The sequence below is a fragment of the Corvus kubaryi genome, unplaced genomic scaffold (assembly GCF_017639235.1).
Source record: "Corvus kubaryi isolate FWS band 111438036 unplaced genomic scaffold, C.kubaryi_AGA036_p1.0 37383, whole genome shotgun sequence".
Taxonomy (NCBI): domain Eukaryota; kingdom Metazoa; phylum Chordata; class Aves; order Passeriformes; family Corvidae; genus Corvus; species Corvus kubaryi.
The window spans coordinates 3,090,817-3,105,071 of NW_024581125.1; the positions used below are offsets into that span (position 1 = coordinate 3,090,817).

At 44.5% G+C, this 14,255-nt stretch overlaps 1 long non-coding RNA gene across 2 annotated transcripts in view; it reads left to right on the top strand.

The window, feature by feature from the left end:
* LOC121668038 overlaps window positions 1-14,255 on the top strand; it is a 67,031-nt gene that overhangs the window by 16,281 nt on the left and 36,495 nt on the right. For both annotated transcript variants that reach the window (XR_006017231.1, XR_006017232.1), the window contains 2 exons: window positions 1,460-1,639; window positions 8,134-10,021. This is a non-coding gene — a long non-coding RNA (uncharacterized LOC121668038). The remainder of the gene's footprint in view (window positions 1-1,459; window positions 1,640-8,133; window positions 10,022-14,255) is intronic.

Below are 14,255 nucleotides of genomic sequence, written 5' to 3' on the forward strand. Positions count from 1 at the left end.
CTTTCGTAAGAGTAAAAGGACAGACAATCTGCAGTCTGGTTTCCATTCAGTCAAACTTATTTAAACAAAAAGGAAAATTTTTCCTCCTAGTGAGTAAAAAGGGTGATTTGGATGTGTAGGGAGTTCTAAATATATGTTTGAAGAGATATCTAAAAGCAACTGCACAGATAGTTTAGAGTTTGTTCCTTGTATGACTGCAGGATGGAAAAAGAAAAAAAAAATTGAATTTAGAATTTAAAATTTAAGAAATCCTTTGATGATCACAGGCCTGAGTTCCCAATACCTTTGCAATGTGTCTTGCTGTGGGGGCAGTAAACTGCACTACCTCACCCAGAAGACCCTTTTTCTTTCCAAAACCTGGGCTTGCCCTCCTGGTCCATTGTTCATCTGGGCCCCATGGCCCATGTTCCTCCTGCTCCGCCCCTGGTCCAAGAGCAATGTCATCCCACACCATCCAGCCAAAAGCCTGCAGCTATTAGGGATTATGGAGAACTTGGCAGCAATGGTGATGGACATCACATACACTGGGAGATGTGAGCTGGAAATACATTGTTAAGCAAAGTCAGGAAGGTGACACCAAAATTACAGTAAAAGACACAATGAACAAAGTTACAAAATAAGTTTTTGATGTTTTTCCAGATCAGCCATCAAACAGCTGGGAGGGACCAGGGTTAGGGATGTTTGTACAACCTATTTTCTTCCTCCCCATGTATGTGCATTCAAACACATTCCTTAATGTGAACATCATATATTCATTTTTCTATATGACCTATTATAAGCAACTCTCATTGGAAAAGAACAGCATATATGACCAGAAGGGCTCTGGAGTTGCAGAGATATTAAATAGATCCCATACATCAGTTGTTTGTTGGTCTGTCTGGTGACAGGCTGCTGTTTATCTTTTGATAAAAGAGCGTGTTAGGGAAATGCCTCTCTCAACTGCATTTCTATGGAAAATGTTTTTATAGAGGGAAAATACAAGGAAAAGGTAAGATGAGAAAAGGAAAAAAGAAAAAAAGTAACTTGAGAAATTCAGGGGCAATAAATCACCACACCAGATGGTATTCATCTGCGAATGCCGTGCAGAGCTATCAATTTAAAAAAACTGCACGGGAGTGTGCCATTAGAATGCAGACATAATATCTGCCCAGTCTCACTGCCCTTCTTTGTGGTGCCTGGGCAGGTACGAGGTGACTTGGTTCTACCTGCCCACATCTCCAGGTGTCTTCAAGAGTCCACTTGGCATCCCCACTGCAGCCTCGGAAAATTTGACTCAGTGGGTTATGTGTCTGTTTACTAACTAATTCTTAATTGCAGCAAGGAAGTGCAATTGAGTGTATTCTGAATAATATCCTTGAAATCCAAGAGATTGATTTGCAATGATCTTTCTGCCAAATGACACTCCTGCAGAGGAAAATGCTTTCTGTTGAGCTCACGTGCCTTTCATCCTGGGTTTTAGAGGGCTTTTGGATGCGTTGACCCTGTGTACAAGGAGACAGCTTGTGATCTACCTACACGTGGTTCTGAAGGCCAGCAAGGAAGTTTCATACTGCTGTCAATGTGTGATCCAGCAGAGGCTGCTCTTGCTGTCAGGACCACTCTACACACCATCCTGCCCATCCTGAGTGGGGCTCTGCAGGTAATTCCCCTGGCTGGGGTACACTGGGTGGGAAAAATTATGGCTTAATCCAGTCTTGGCTATGCAGCACCACAGAGCATCACCATGAGTGAGCATTCCCAGCTGGCTGGAGGGAGCTGCTCACACTCCCAGACAAACATGCCAATTGAGGACCAAGCTGTAAAATACTGAGAGGGTGCACTCAGTGTGCCAGCTCTGAGGAAAAAACCGCAGCTTTACCTAATTTGGGACTTTTAGCAATTCTTTGAAAGCAAAATTATGGTCATAATGGAATGCAGGACACGATGTGGAAAAAGGTAGCAGGTTGATTACAAAGCTCACGTTGAGAGCTTTGGAAACTGCAGCCTGAACAAACTGGGGGGTCAGTGACATTAAGCAAGCCCCCCTGAATCCTATTTCCACTCTTCCTTGCCTTGAGAGTAAATTCTGTATAAGTGTGAAGCTATGGCAAGTACACATAAAACAGCACTCTTTCGGTTTGGTGATGAGCGACACCTAAGCTTTGGTAAAGAAAGGGAAAATAAAGGCAGCCATGGATGTGGTGGTGCACAGGAATTCCTGCTCCTGGCAGTTGGAGCTCCCTGCCGTGGTGGTGACAGGACTTCATAAGTGGCCTGAGAAATGGGGCCTTGGGGACCAAGGCTGGCAGGGAGGAAGTGAGGAGCAGTGTGAGCATGTGGGATGTAAGACGAGCTGGGTAAACTCTTCATATTGGCTTGTAATTGGAAAAATATTTCCCCTCTTTAAGATTAAAGTGGGAGATGCTGGCTGTGAGTCCTGCTTAGAATATATTCAGAGTGTGGATACCTTTTTCTTATACTTAATGAAGAAAAGAAAGTATTGTTTCATTCTCCAGTCTGAAAATTATGATTTGTAAAGAAAAGAAAATTGATTTAAAGGCCACATAAACAAATTGAGGGGTCAATTTTGATTTTAATTCCAACAATTAATTAAAGAACTCTTCTGGAGAGGTTTGTAAAATGAATATTGATCTCAGATATCAGGCACTCTGCAGTCATGTCTCCGTCCTGGTTTAAATCCTTCCATTTTGATTAATGGATGTGGTTTAGCAACAGCAGAGCTCCATGACAGGGCAGCTCAGCAGCGCCATGCCAGGACTCATCCCAGGAGCACAGAGCTCATCCTGACAGCAGAGCTGGCACATTTTAGCGGTGTGAGCCACACCAGTGTCATGTTCAGTGGGTGCTCTGGTGGCCAGGTGTCATCTCTTGCTGTCCTGCCCCAGCTCAGCCTCCTGGCTTCTAGTAAACATCCACCTGAACAATATTTTTATCTGTACAGCAGTGCAAAATGAACTAAGGTCTGCATTGTTAAATTTTTATCTGTACAGCAGTGCAAAATGAACTAAGGTCTGCAAGAACACATTTGATACTGGAAGAAGCAGGAATAGTTGGTGGCTGCTTGGAAGGGCCTGGAGCACATCTGATAGGAAGGGCTGAGGCAGATGGGAGTGTTCATCATGGAGAAAAGGAGGCTCCAGGTGGCCTACAACTCTCTACAACTCCCTGCAAGGAGGCTGTAGTGATGTGGGGGTCAGTCTCTTGTCCTGTGTGACATGAGGAGATGGCCCCAGGTTGCACCAAGGGAGGTTTGGATCAGATATTAGAAAATATCTCTTCTCCCAAAGGGCTGTTGAGCATTGCAATGGGCTGCCCAGGCGAGTGGTGGAGTCACCATCCCTGGAGGTATCTGGAGGATGTGGCACTTGGGTCATGGCTTAGTGCTGGGATAACAGCTGCACGTGATGATCTTAGAGGTCCTTTCCGAATGTAATGATTCTATGATTTTAAAGGAGAATTGTCTGTAGGATTGCCAAAATTGCATCAAGTTTTTGAGTTGTTTTGGTCAGTTGGGTTGGGATTCCCTCACAGGCTGGGGTCTGTCACCACCAGGTACCTCTGATGGCTGAAGAAGAGATGCTCAGTGTAGGTGCAGGAGGCAGAAAGGCTCCTCCTGGTACCTGCTGCTGATGGCTCTGTTCCCTTTGGGTGTCCTGTTCCACAGGATAGGCACTGCAATGAGCAGGAGTACAGCCTTTACTATCTGAGGAATGTGCCTTTTCCTGCCAAGATCTCATCCTATCCTGTGGTAATAAAAAGGAAAATCCTGAAATACTTACAGAAAATTGAAAAAAAATTAATAAATAAAATTATCTCATAGGTGACATTTTCTCTTTCATTCTCTTTTCTTTATTCTCTCTCTTCTTCCCACTCCTTATGAACACTTGTTTTAAGCCATCAGATTTCAGAGGCATGAAGATGGGATGGAGGACATAGTTCTGTTTCCAACCTCTGCTGTGCCATAAACAGAAAAATTTAGGAAGGGTTAATCTGAGCAGCTGCCCATAGCCCTCCACCAGTTTCCCTTCTTCTTGCAGATGCCCTTTTTACCAACTACAAAGCACACATTTCTCCAGCTGAGCAAGATGAGTTTGCCAGGAAAATCGCCTCTGTCCAGGGAAAGTTTGGTGATACAAAAACCACTCAATATTTGCAATCCTGCAGTGACAACAAATGGATTTCTAGTGTCACCTGGACCTAAACCAAGTAGGATCAGCTTTAACAACATTACTGAATGTATAAGCCTGGGAAGTGAATTTCCAGCCTCAGAAAATATTTCTCTCTGCTCAATATCAGTCATGTTCACTCTTTGTGGGAGGGTGATCAGATGAACAGGTGAGAATTATTTAGCATAACTTTAAGAGATCAGGTGTAATTCTAGTCACAATGTAGCATGAAAAGCAAAAATCAAGGTTTTCAACGTTGGGAATTGCTGCGTGGCTGCAAAAGTATCCCTGACAATGAAATACAGCTGATATTTAGTGTCTTATTGTTTTATTTACTACTGCCTTTACAGCACACCCAGCTAGTTAGCCAACTACTTATAAAACATATTTAATGTTCGGAGACACTCAGTACAGCTATAAAATGATTTTTAAGGGCAAGCAAACATCATGTTTTAATGACTACACACACACTCGAGTTCCCTCTGGAAAAAAAACCAAATAAACCCCCACTTTCTGAGGAGACTCAATTGTCTCATCCTGAGTTTTGTAGATGAGCTACACAGCTCGAACTGGTTGACTTCCCGGCACTTGAAGGGAACCATTTAAAAGGATAAACTTGGAGAGATCAATACCCCTTACATACTGTAAGTGATGCAGCACCAAGTACTCAAGGGCTGTTAAAAACTCTGTCATGAACGACTGCTCAGAAATCAAACAAGAAGGAAAAAAAAACCCTACACAGTGGTTTTAGGGACTTAGTCCCATTTTGTTGCGTGGGGGTTTTACCTGCGCAGCTGGGGGCTGGTGGTAATCTTTCAGGCAGGTTTTCCTCAGGTTTTATTCTCAGTTTATATGAGCTGGAAGGAAGATGATATCAGACGGAAAGGCTGTGAGCAGGCAGAGATGGGAAGAGGCACCCGCATGTGTGTTTATCTGTTTGTGGAAATGGGAAATCCAGAGGCCAGCAGGCTCAGCAGTCCCTGGGTGCAGGTAATTGAAAGTGAGTGCTGAAAGCACCCGCTCCTGTTTCATGCTCCAAGGGTTAATACTCTTCTGGGGCACTTAAGACAAAGCTCCTTTGAGAGCCCACATGATATCTCCTGCCTATCCCTCAGCCATTACTTTGTTTCTCCTTTCAGTAAATTCTGATTTTTTAGGACAGGGTGTTTTTTTTTCCCTGGCAAACTCATGCTGGCTCACCCTTCACATATTATATTCATCAAGAGGCTCTACTGCATTCCCTAAGGATCTGTGCTTTTTCCTGGTAGTGTGAGGAGGGACTGGGAGCCTTGGGAGAACCATTAGTTCATTTTGAAAGGATTGATGTGGATCTGGCCTTCTTCCAGTGCCTCCACTGTAGAAATTATAATTTATCATTGAAAAGCACACATTATTTTTGTTAGCAGATCAGCTACTTCAGTCTCAGTTCCTTCAACTTTTCTGGATGGGTGCCATGGAAACCCAAATGATTTATTTTAATTTAGAGGTTGGGATTGAACAAGCACCTCTTCATTGCTCTCTGTACCTCTCCATCAGCTCTGGGTCCAGCACAGAGCAACCCAGCCCTGACACCCAGGCAGAAGGGATGGTAGGATCCAGCCAGGGAATAGAGGGACAGGTACCTTCCAACCCAAGCCATTCCAGGATTTTTTTGGCTGCTGAACTTGAGTGGCCAAAGGAAATGGCAGCAAGCTGAGTTTGGGCTGGAGGCAGAGCTTGGCTTGCTGTTGCCTTCACTCTTTCCTGGAGTGCAGTGGGTTTCTGAACTGGAAGCAGGAAGGGCAAGAGATGCCTCTCCTTCCCCACGCTACAATTATGAGCATGTTCATTTATTTGGACACACATCAGAGCAGCTGGAAAATGTTCCTCTGCACTGGGAATTCTGCTGTCACGGCAAGGTGCAGCCCGTGTCCTTTATCTGGATGGCTCACTGTGAAAGTGATGTTAAAGACCAGGTCCTAAACTTGTTTCCCATTATTTAAAGAACTCCTGCTTTGGGGCACTTTTTGCTGTGCATGGAAATAGAAACAAGAAGAGACACTGAATACTCACCAGCGCCTTCTCTGTAAACCCTTCCTCTTCACTGATCTTCACAGATATTTTATTCCCCAGCTGCCCCAGACATTTTATTCAGCTCAGTAGAAGAATCTCTGCAGAATTATTGCAATAAAAGAGGCATTGACTCTGAGCTGGCCTGTGGCATGTAGGAACACTCCATATGCTACACCAGCGAATTTATAAACCAGAGCAATGCAGCAGGTGTTCTGCTGCCTCTCCTCTGCATGTACCTGTGGGCAGGCAACGTGTAGCACTTGTGATGCTGCCTTATGTTAACAGCAGGGTGGCCAAATAATACAGGACAGCAAACTTTCTCTCCTGTGATTATTTTGCTGGTGCAGACACCAAGACTGAGACATTTAAAGGAGAAGATACAGTACCCTGAGGCTGAACATAAAATATTTATATGAAGAGGCCGTGGACTAATAAATTTCAGTTATAAATGTTTACAGCTGAAGGTAGTAATAAATAACCTTCCAAAAGCAATATTTCAATTTGCACTTATTGTACTTTACTACATGTTATATTTTCAGGAAGCAATAATAATTATAACAGGACATGGAATTAGCTCATGTTTAATGAATGATTACCCGGTTTAGTTGTGATTGTTATAACATCAGGGAACAATTAAAACTGGGAAGTGTTGTTTATTCTGGAGAGAGATGGGACTGTTTCTCCATGTATACATCCAACTAATGCACAATCTCTTCATTAAATTGTGACTGAGGTGGGTACACTTTAATAAATTTGTCAGATCACTCTCCAGCTTCAGCTGTGCAGGCTTCACATGGACTTTAGCAACAGAGGGTTAAAGCCAGGATGAAATTTAATCTTCAGTGACCTCAATGTCCATCTCCTACTGATTTGCAAGAACAGAAGCTAGAAATCATTACTGGTCATTCTACTCCTTCCCCCTGGTGTTCACTGCACCCAGCCTGGCTGCTCTCTCCTCATTACTTAGGGCAATACTGTTGTCATCTTTAACCTGTGTGTGCCTTGTAGCTTTGCTTCGAGTTGTGATCTTGCAATTAAATGCTTGGGATGGGTCTAAAAGAGAAATACCTTACCTGGTGACACAGATGGAAATGCTGTGTTGACATCTCTGTTGGGCTGATTCAGCCTTGACTGGTGCAAGTGGAGTGGTTTACACTGCCTAAAAATGAGTCACTCAGTGCACAGAAAGCACCTGCTAATAAAGTTGATTGTCTGTCTCATCTTGTGGTGACAACAGCTGTCTTGTGACAGGGACCAGCAAGCTCTGTCCAGAAGGGGAGAGCTCCTGGGAGAGCTCTGTCTGGCACATCAACCTCAGACAGGGAGGGAGATAATAGTTACAAATAACTGGATATTGCCTTGGCATGCAGGCTGCAGGACTCTTATCTAATCCAAACCCCTGACAGATAGGCTTCACCTTGTGTTAGGAGTGGCAGCTGTACAAAACTATTAAGTACAATCCTTCGGTTCCTGTGAGCAAGGCAGAGACAGGGAGAGGCTTCTATGAAGGATAATTTCACAGAATCATGGAATATTTTGAGTTGGAAGGGGCTCATAAAGATCATCAAGTTCAACTCCTAACTGAATGGCCCATACAGAAATCAAACCCACAACCCTGACATTACTAGCATCACGCTCTGGCCAGTGGCTATTTACGTCACCCTTGTCACAGGGAGCTGTGGTTCTCCTAGGGGGCTTCTTGCTTGCTTCTGACTGTGGCCAGCCCTCTCCAGTAGTGCCTGCTTGGCTTTCACTCGGCAGGCAGCTCTCATGTGGCTGAACATGATGAGATGACATCTCTCTAATATTTTTTATATCCTTCAAATGAGTGTCTGCTGTCTAGTTACACACTGTGTTAATTTTTCTCTTCTGTTTCTTTTTTGTCTTTCCTCTGTGTCTTTCTGCTTTTCTCTAGCCCACGTCTCTGTGGAAAAAAGATGGACCTTGGCAGATGTGTTCTTGGCCTTTCCCAGAGAGGACATGATGTACTGCAAGGATAGATGGGAGCTGCAGCCAGGCTGAGCCATGGTGCAAGATGCCTCCAAAGCCCTCTGTAAATAGAGATGTTTTGGCCAGTCTGGTATTCAGGATACCCCTGGAATATGGAGATGTCTGAGAGGTGATGTCTTAGATGAGAAGCACCTCTCTAATATCAGGGCATGAGTCTTTGTGGTAGTGCTGCCACTGTGCTGGTTTAAACATGTGGGTGCGACAAGGTGTGCAAGGAGCAGACAGTGAGTTGAACAGGCTGCCACAGCCAGCAGGAGGAAACAGAGGAGCCTTGGGCCTTGCAAGCAGAGATCAGAAACTGCTTGTCAATAAAACCTGCACCTCTCAGTGCTAAGTGCAAGCTGAATTCCTCCATCTCTGGTAAGATGAGCTGAGAGAAAACAGGATGGGCAGAAATACAGGAGTGAGCTGAGGGGCAACATGGGAGAGGAGGCTGTCTCCTTAGGGAAGGGTGACAGCAATTCTTAATCTTTGTACTGGACAACTTGACAACTTTATACTGTTCTTTCCAGTTAATAAATGTAAGGAGTGTTTCCCAGGCACTGTCTATGCCCACTTGGCAGGTGTTGGACTGCTGCACCTGCTCTTTTTGAGATTTACATCCATGGGGAAGCTGTCTGGAGATGGGAAGGGTCAGTGCTGGAAAAATGTTGAGACAGAGTTCACTTTTCGTAGATTCTCCCTGGTCTAACATGCTTGGTGAGCTTCCTTGAGAAATCCTTTTCTTTTCTTTTCTAAGTGAGTACGAGAAGGCTGCCAAATTTCCCCCTCATAGTTTGCATCTCCCCTCGTAACTCCCTGAGATAAGTTTAGCTGGGAAACCAAACCGGTTGGGTTGGCTCTGGGGGGAAGGCAACCCATCTGGAGGCTTTGATCTCCGCTGCAATGCTTGGAATGTGCAAGAGGCAGAAAAAAGAGAACTGGGCAAATATTTGAAGGCCCTCTGTGACAGCTCCCTTTAGCAAGCACTTCACCCAGGAGCCCTTTGGAGAGCTTTCAGCTGCATTGTCTCTGGAGTGGCCCTTAAATGGGCAAGGGAAGACAGCAAAGGCAAGACTGAAAGTAAGGGTGCGGCTTCTAAGGAAGCACAGTGTTTGCATACTCCCCTCCACACTTCTGGATAAGCTCTTGTACGAGGTTGTGACCCTTGCACCCAAAAATCGTATTTCAGACAAATTTTTCCTGTTAAGAAAGCAGGAGTGTTTCCCAAGGCACGTGGGCAGCTCTGCTGCTCTTGAAGTCAGGAGTGGAGTTGAACATTTCTGTGTGTTGGCACCTTGCAGTAGATGCGAGATCATGTGCTCCACACCTGCCCTCAGGAAATGCATCACTTCGGGCTCTTGCTCACCTGCTTTGCAGGAGCTTTGTGCAGGACAGCCAGACAGATGGAAAAATGGGCAAAAATGACGAAAATATTCATACATATTAAGGTTCCCATTAATTATTGAATTACCAATTCACTTATTGAAGAATAATTTTTAATATTTATAGCATCCAGATTGCTGATGATAGATTAACTGTGATGGCATAATTTAGCAAATATTTTAAAAATAAAACATTTAACAAATAACATTTCCACCATTTTTCCATCTTAAAAAAAAGTGTGAAGGCCTCATGAATATATGCAGTCCTTTCTGATCTTAAAGCATGCTTTTGAATATTTTATTATTATTATGGATTGCTTTATTGCAGATTTTATCCTCAGGTTGTTTCCCAATGAACTTCTACACTCCAAGGCAGAAAGAAACCTATGTCAAAATAAGCTTATGGTAACAGCACTATAAATCCACTGTGTAAGTACAGTAGTAAGTAAATGCATTATATGGCTCTATTTCTTTCTACTAATTTCTCTGTCTGAAGTCTCTGTAGAACAGTGATTGATGTATATGAAAACCATTTAGCACATATTAAACCAGGGAGTCAAAATATTATTTTAAAATTTCCAAGATCCATTGATCCAAATTTATGTCAGAATCTCCTGAAAGGTTACATTGGCCCATGTTTTGCAGTATTCATTTGTCATTGTAAAAGTTCCTACGTAATAGTGCAGTAAAATCTAACATATATATGGGTGCCAAAATGCAAAATTTCACAAATTTCTGAAACAAAACGAGAAGGGATATTTGCAGTTTCTTCAAAATGTCGGATTTGTAAAGGCTTGTTTGGGCTTCTTTGTTAAAAATGATTTGCTTGTATTTTTATGCCTAAAGCGTTTATTTTATTGGAAAAAGTGGTTTTGGGGCAGATATTTCCACCTGATCTTACAACAAGCCTATGCCTGCCATGTTCTTAAGGCAGGAACTCTTCCACCAGATGTTTGCTGTGAGTGATATTGTAATGTTTTCTCAAAAGTACTTAACTGCAGTTCATCAGGAAAAATGATTCCTTGGCTTCCTTCACAATAACGTCATGTCAAAAATAGACGTGAGATCTCGTTATTTATATTGCTGAAGTACTGAATGGCCTTGCCTGAGAACAGACTGTTCCTGCATCAGGAACGACGCTGGGAGATAGGCTTTCACTGAAGAACCAGCTCTTGAAGGAGATGAGGCAGATGAGGAAAAGGCGACAAATGGAGCACCCTAAAACTGCTGCACAGAAGTGATGGTGGAATATCAGTGGCAATCCCGAGCCATTTTCCAGAGAACCCCATCATTTTCTGTTCATTCACCTCTTCTCCCCATCCTTCCGGGATCGGCCTGGGACATGCTCCTGGTGACAAGAGGTAGAAAATTCCTACTTTGCTTCAGTATTTGTACTGAGAAATGAGCTTATTCAGATCTAGAAATGTCCCGGGCTGTGCCTTGTAGCTCAGCTGAAGATGAGCCGATAGGGAATGAGGATGACTAAATTTATTCAGTCAGTGGGTGGACATTCCTGTCTTGCAAACCATGATGACTGATCCATCATGAAAAGTTGGGCTATCAGATTGCTATTTAGCAAATACAAACGGAAAAATCCTCTTGTACATCTGAAAAGATGCCTCTCTGTAAGGTATGAGGGTCCAGCTGGCCCACCTGCCCATGGGATTGCTTTAGTTACCTCTTCATAGGCATGGCTAGTGAGGCTGGTCCTTTAGGAAGTCTTCCACCCTGAAGCACAGAAAGGAAGCTGGTTTGCAGGTTCATTTTACTTACATGTGTCTATTGTGATTTCTTTATTCAGGGTAAAAAAAAAAAAAAAAACCAAAAAAGTGAAAATGCGCAGTTTTTCCAAAGCATCAGAATACGTTGCTAATTTCTTTGTTAGTGCCCTTTTCGAGGTGCATGTGCCACTCCATGTGACTGCTCTGGACTTCAATTTCTTCTGCCCAGGGTCATTTTGCAGCTGTAATCTCCCTGCCATTTTTTTTTTCCTGGGGAATGGGTAGAGTTTGCAAATAATATTTCCTTGCCTAAAAGACAAGGTGATGCTTCTTTAGTAGCTGCTATTCTGTGAGTGTATCTGAGGGCTTTGTCATCAAGCAAGCTCTCTTTGGGATTCTGCTTCCTCGGGTGCATCGGAGGCTGTTTCTTAGCATGAAGTAATTGGAGGCAAGGCAGTTTTTTTTACAGCAGGAGGCAGGGGGTGCTCGCTAATCGCAGCCTTCGCCCTGCTCGAGTGCTGTGCCTGCTGACAAAGCCCTCCTTGCTGGAGGCACTTGTGTTTGGTGGGGCAAATCAGGTCACTGGGATCTGCAGCTGCCTCGTGGCTAAAGCAATCAGCTGGAGCTCCAGGAGACAGGAGTAAGGACAGCTCTCACTGTGGGGGAATGTGGGCACCCTGTGAGGGGGAGGTGGCCATTATCTGCCCACCTGGCTGAGTTCGGGGGTGGGAGCTGCTCTGGCAGGCTGCTCATTTGCAAATAGATGCTTGTGCTCATCCAGGTGTGAAGAGGGAATGGGCGATATCTTCTCTGGAGCAAGAGGCTTTGCCAGCAGAGTTTGTGCTCTACATGAAGGGAGGTGAACTTTCACAGTGTCCCAAGCACCCGCAGAGGGGAAAAAAGAACTGTGCAAGGCTGTCGTGTGTCCCACGGACAGCACCAGCGTTCCTCAAACCACTGGGCATTATGGAAACACTTCTGAATGACCAGGGTGGTGTTTTCAAGTTTGTTTACCGATGAGTGTAAATGTAAATTGAGGTTTTCATTGTACAGGATGTGAAACTCAGATGTGATGCACTAAGTGTCTGAAAAGCCTGTCCTTATCTCCCTCTGCAATTCAGGTCATGATGATCTTCCAAAAGCAAAGCTCTTCTCATTCACACATGTAGAGCTTGAAGCTGCTGCTGGTGTCAGGCACAGGACTAGGATGGGTCTGTGTCATGCAAAGAGATTGTTTTCTGGGAAGATATATTTACTCCAAAGAGACAGCAGTTCCCTTCCTCATCTTTGTCACCACAGCTGGAAGCCAAAATGGATTGTTTCATTTTTTCTAAGTCTTAGGTTCCTGCAAAGGAGATTCAAGTGGAGCTTTGCTTGGTGGGACTTCAGTCTCGTTTTAGGTTTTCCATGGAGAACCTGCTGGATTTATCCTGCTTCCCCACTCACACAAAGGTCATCAGTTCAGCACTAGGGCGTGGCTGATGGATGGAGCTGTCATTCAAGATGTGCAGCTCCTCAAAGGCTGCTGCTCAGGGGCAGATGCATGGCAAAACAGCAGTTTCCTTTGGAAATGGGGGAATGGGGACAGGCGAAAATGGTGGCAGTGACATAGCAGGCTTTGTACCTGTCCTTATTCTCAAAGTTAAAATCTACCGTCCTTGCAGGAGGAGCAACGCAGGACTGAGCAGTGCCTTATCCCTTACTGGTGGAGTCATACCTGGTGAGAAGAACCATCAAGAAAATGGTTTTCCTGGCAGATGGCTTGGCCAGCCAGCAGGGATTACAAACCTCTCTGGGAACCTTTCCTTTATGGCTAGTGAGAAGGTGATATTGCTTGTGACAGCGCAGAAAGATTGGCTGAAATAAAATAAAGAGGTTTCCATGGTGATCCCTTCATATTGCAGTAAATTTTCATCTTGCAGTCAGCTGGGTTGTACTTCTTCCCCCAGAGGAAGAGTCCTCAGCTCCCCCTGCATTATTAGTTCCTACTGGTGCTAAGGGAAGGCTGGCAGGCCCTGAGTGGAGCCACTGACAAGGACGGCTCTGTGGTGGCCTAATTAATTATCCTAAAGAGGTCAGACTGCCCAGACAGCCTGCAGGTGCTTTAGAAAAAAGGAATAGATATAAAGATGTAGCTGTAGCTAAAGGTAACAGAGGAAGGAAATAGGTTTCTTCTCATTGTACAGCTGGGGAAAGAACCATAGTCAAATTGGGTGACTGCCCCAAAACCAGAGCCCAGGTGCTGTTAGAGGAGGGAATTGAATGTCTAATTCCCAGACTCTGGCATGGAAGACATCTTTTCTCCTGAGGGTAATACCAGAGAAGGCACTGACCTGCAGAGGGCTGGCAGGGAATGGAAGCTCTTTGCAAGATTGCCTATGGGAGTACCACGAAGGGAAGAGGCAAGGGATCCTCCCAGGCTGTGGCTAACAGGGGTGAAAACTGACCAGCAAAAGAGTGACCTGTCATTTCAGGAGACAAGGAAAGCCCTCCAGCTGTCGAAGGCAATGACTCACAGGTTTCCTGTAAGTGTGATGTCTCCTGCCGTGCTGCAGAAATGAGCAGCCGCAAGACGTGTCTCACTGTGGGTAGGCTCAGCCGAGACTTTCCTGGGATGACGGCATCTTTCCATCTGCATCTGAACTTGAGAGTCATGCACACAGTGCTAGTCAAGCTTTGCCACCCAAAACATGCTTAATATGAAAAGCGTTTCCCTAAGAAGGTGTGTCATTTAATGCAAATGAATGCTGCCTTAAGATCATGTTAATTTCTGCTACAGAGCAAATCTCCTCTATCTGCTTCCTGCATCACAAAGCCAAAATAACCCTGACCTACCCATGGCCACACTCAAACCTCCGTGCCTTTGGACTGTTGTTGTATATTGTATACAAGTCATAATAGGCTGGAGACTTGAGGAGCAAAGAGGGACGTGCAGGAGGGAT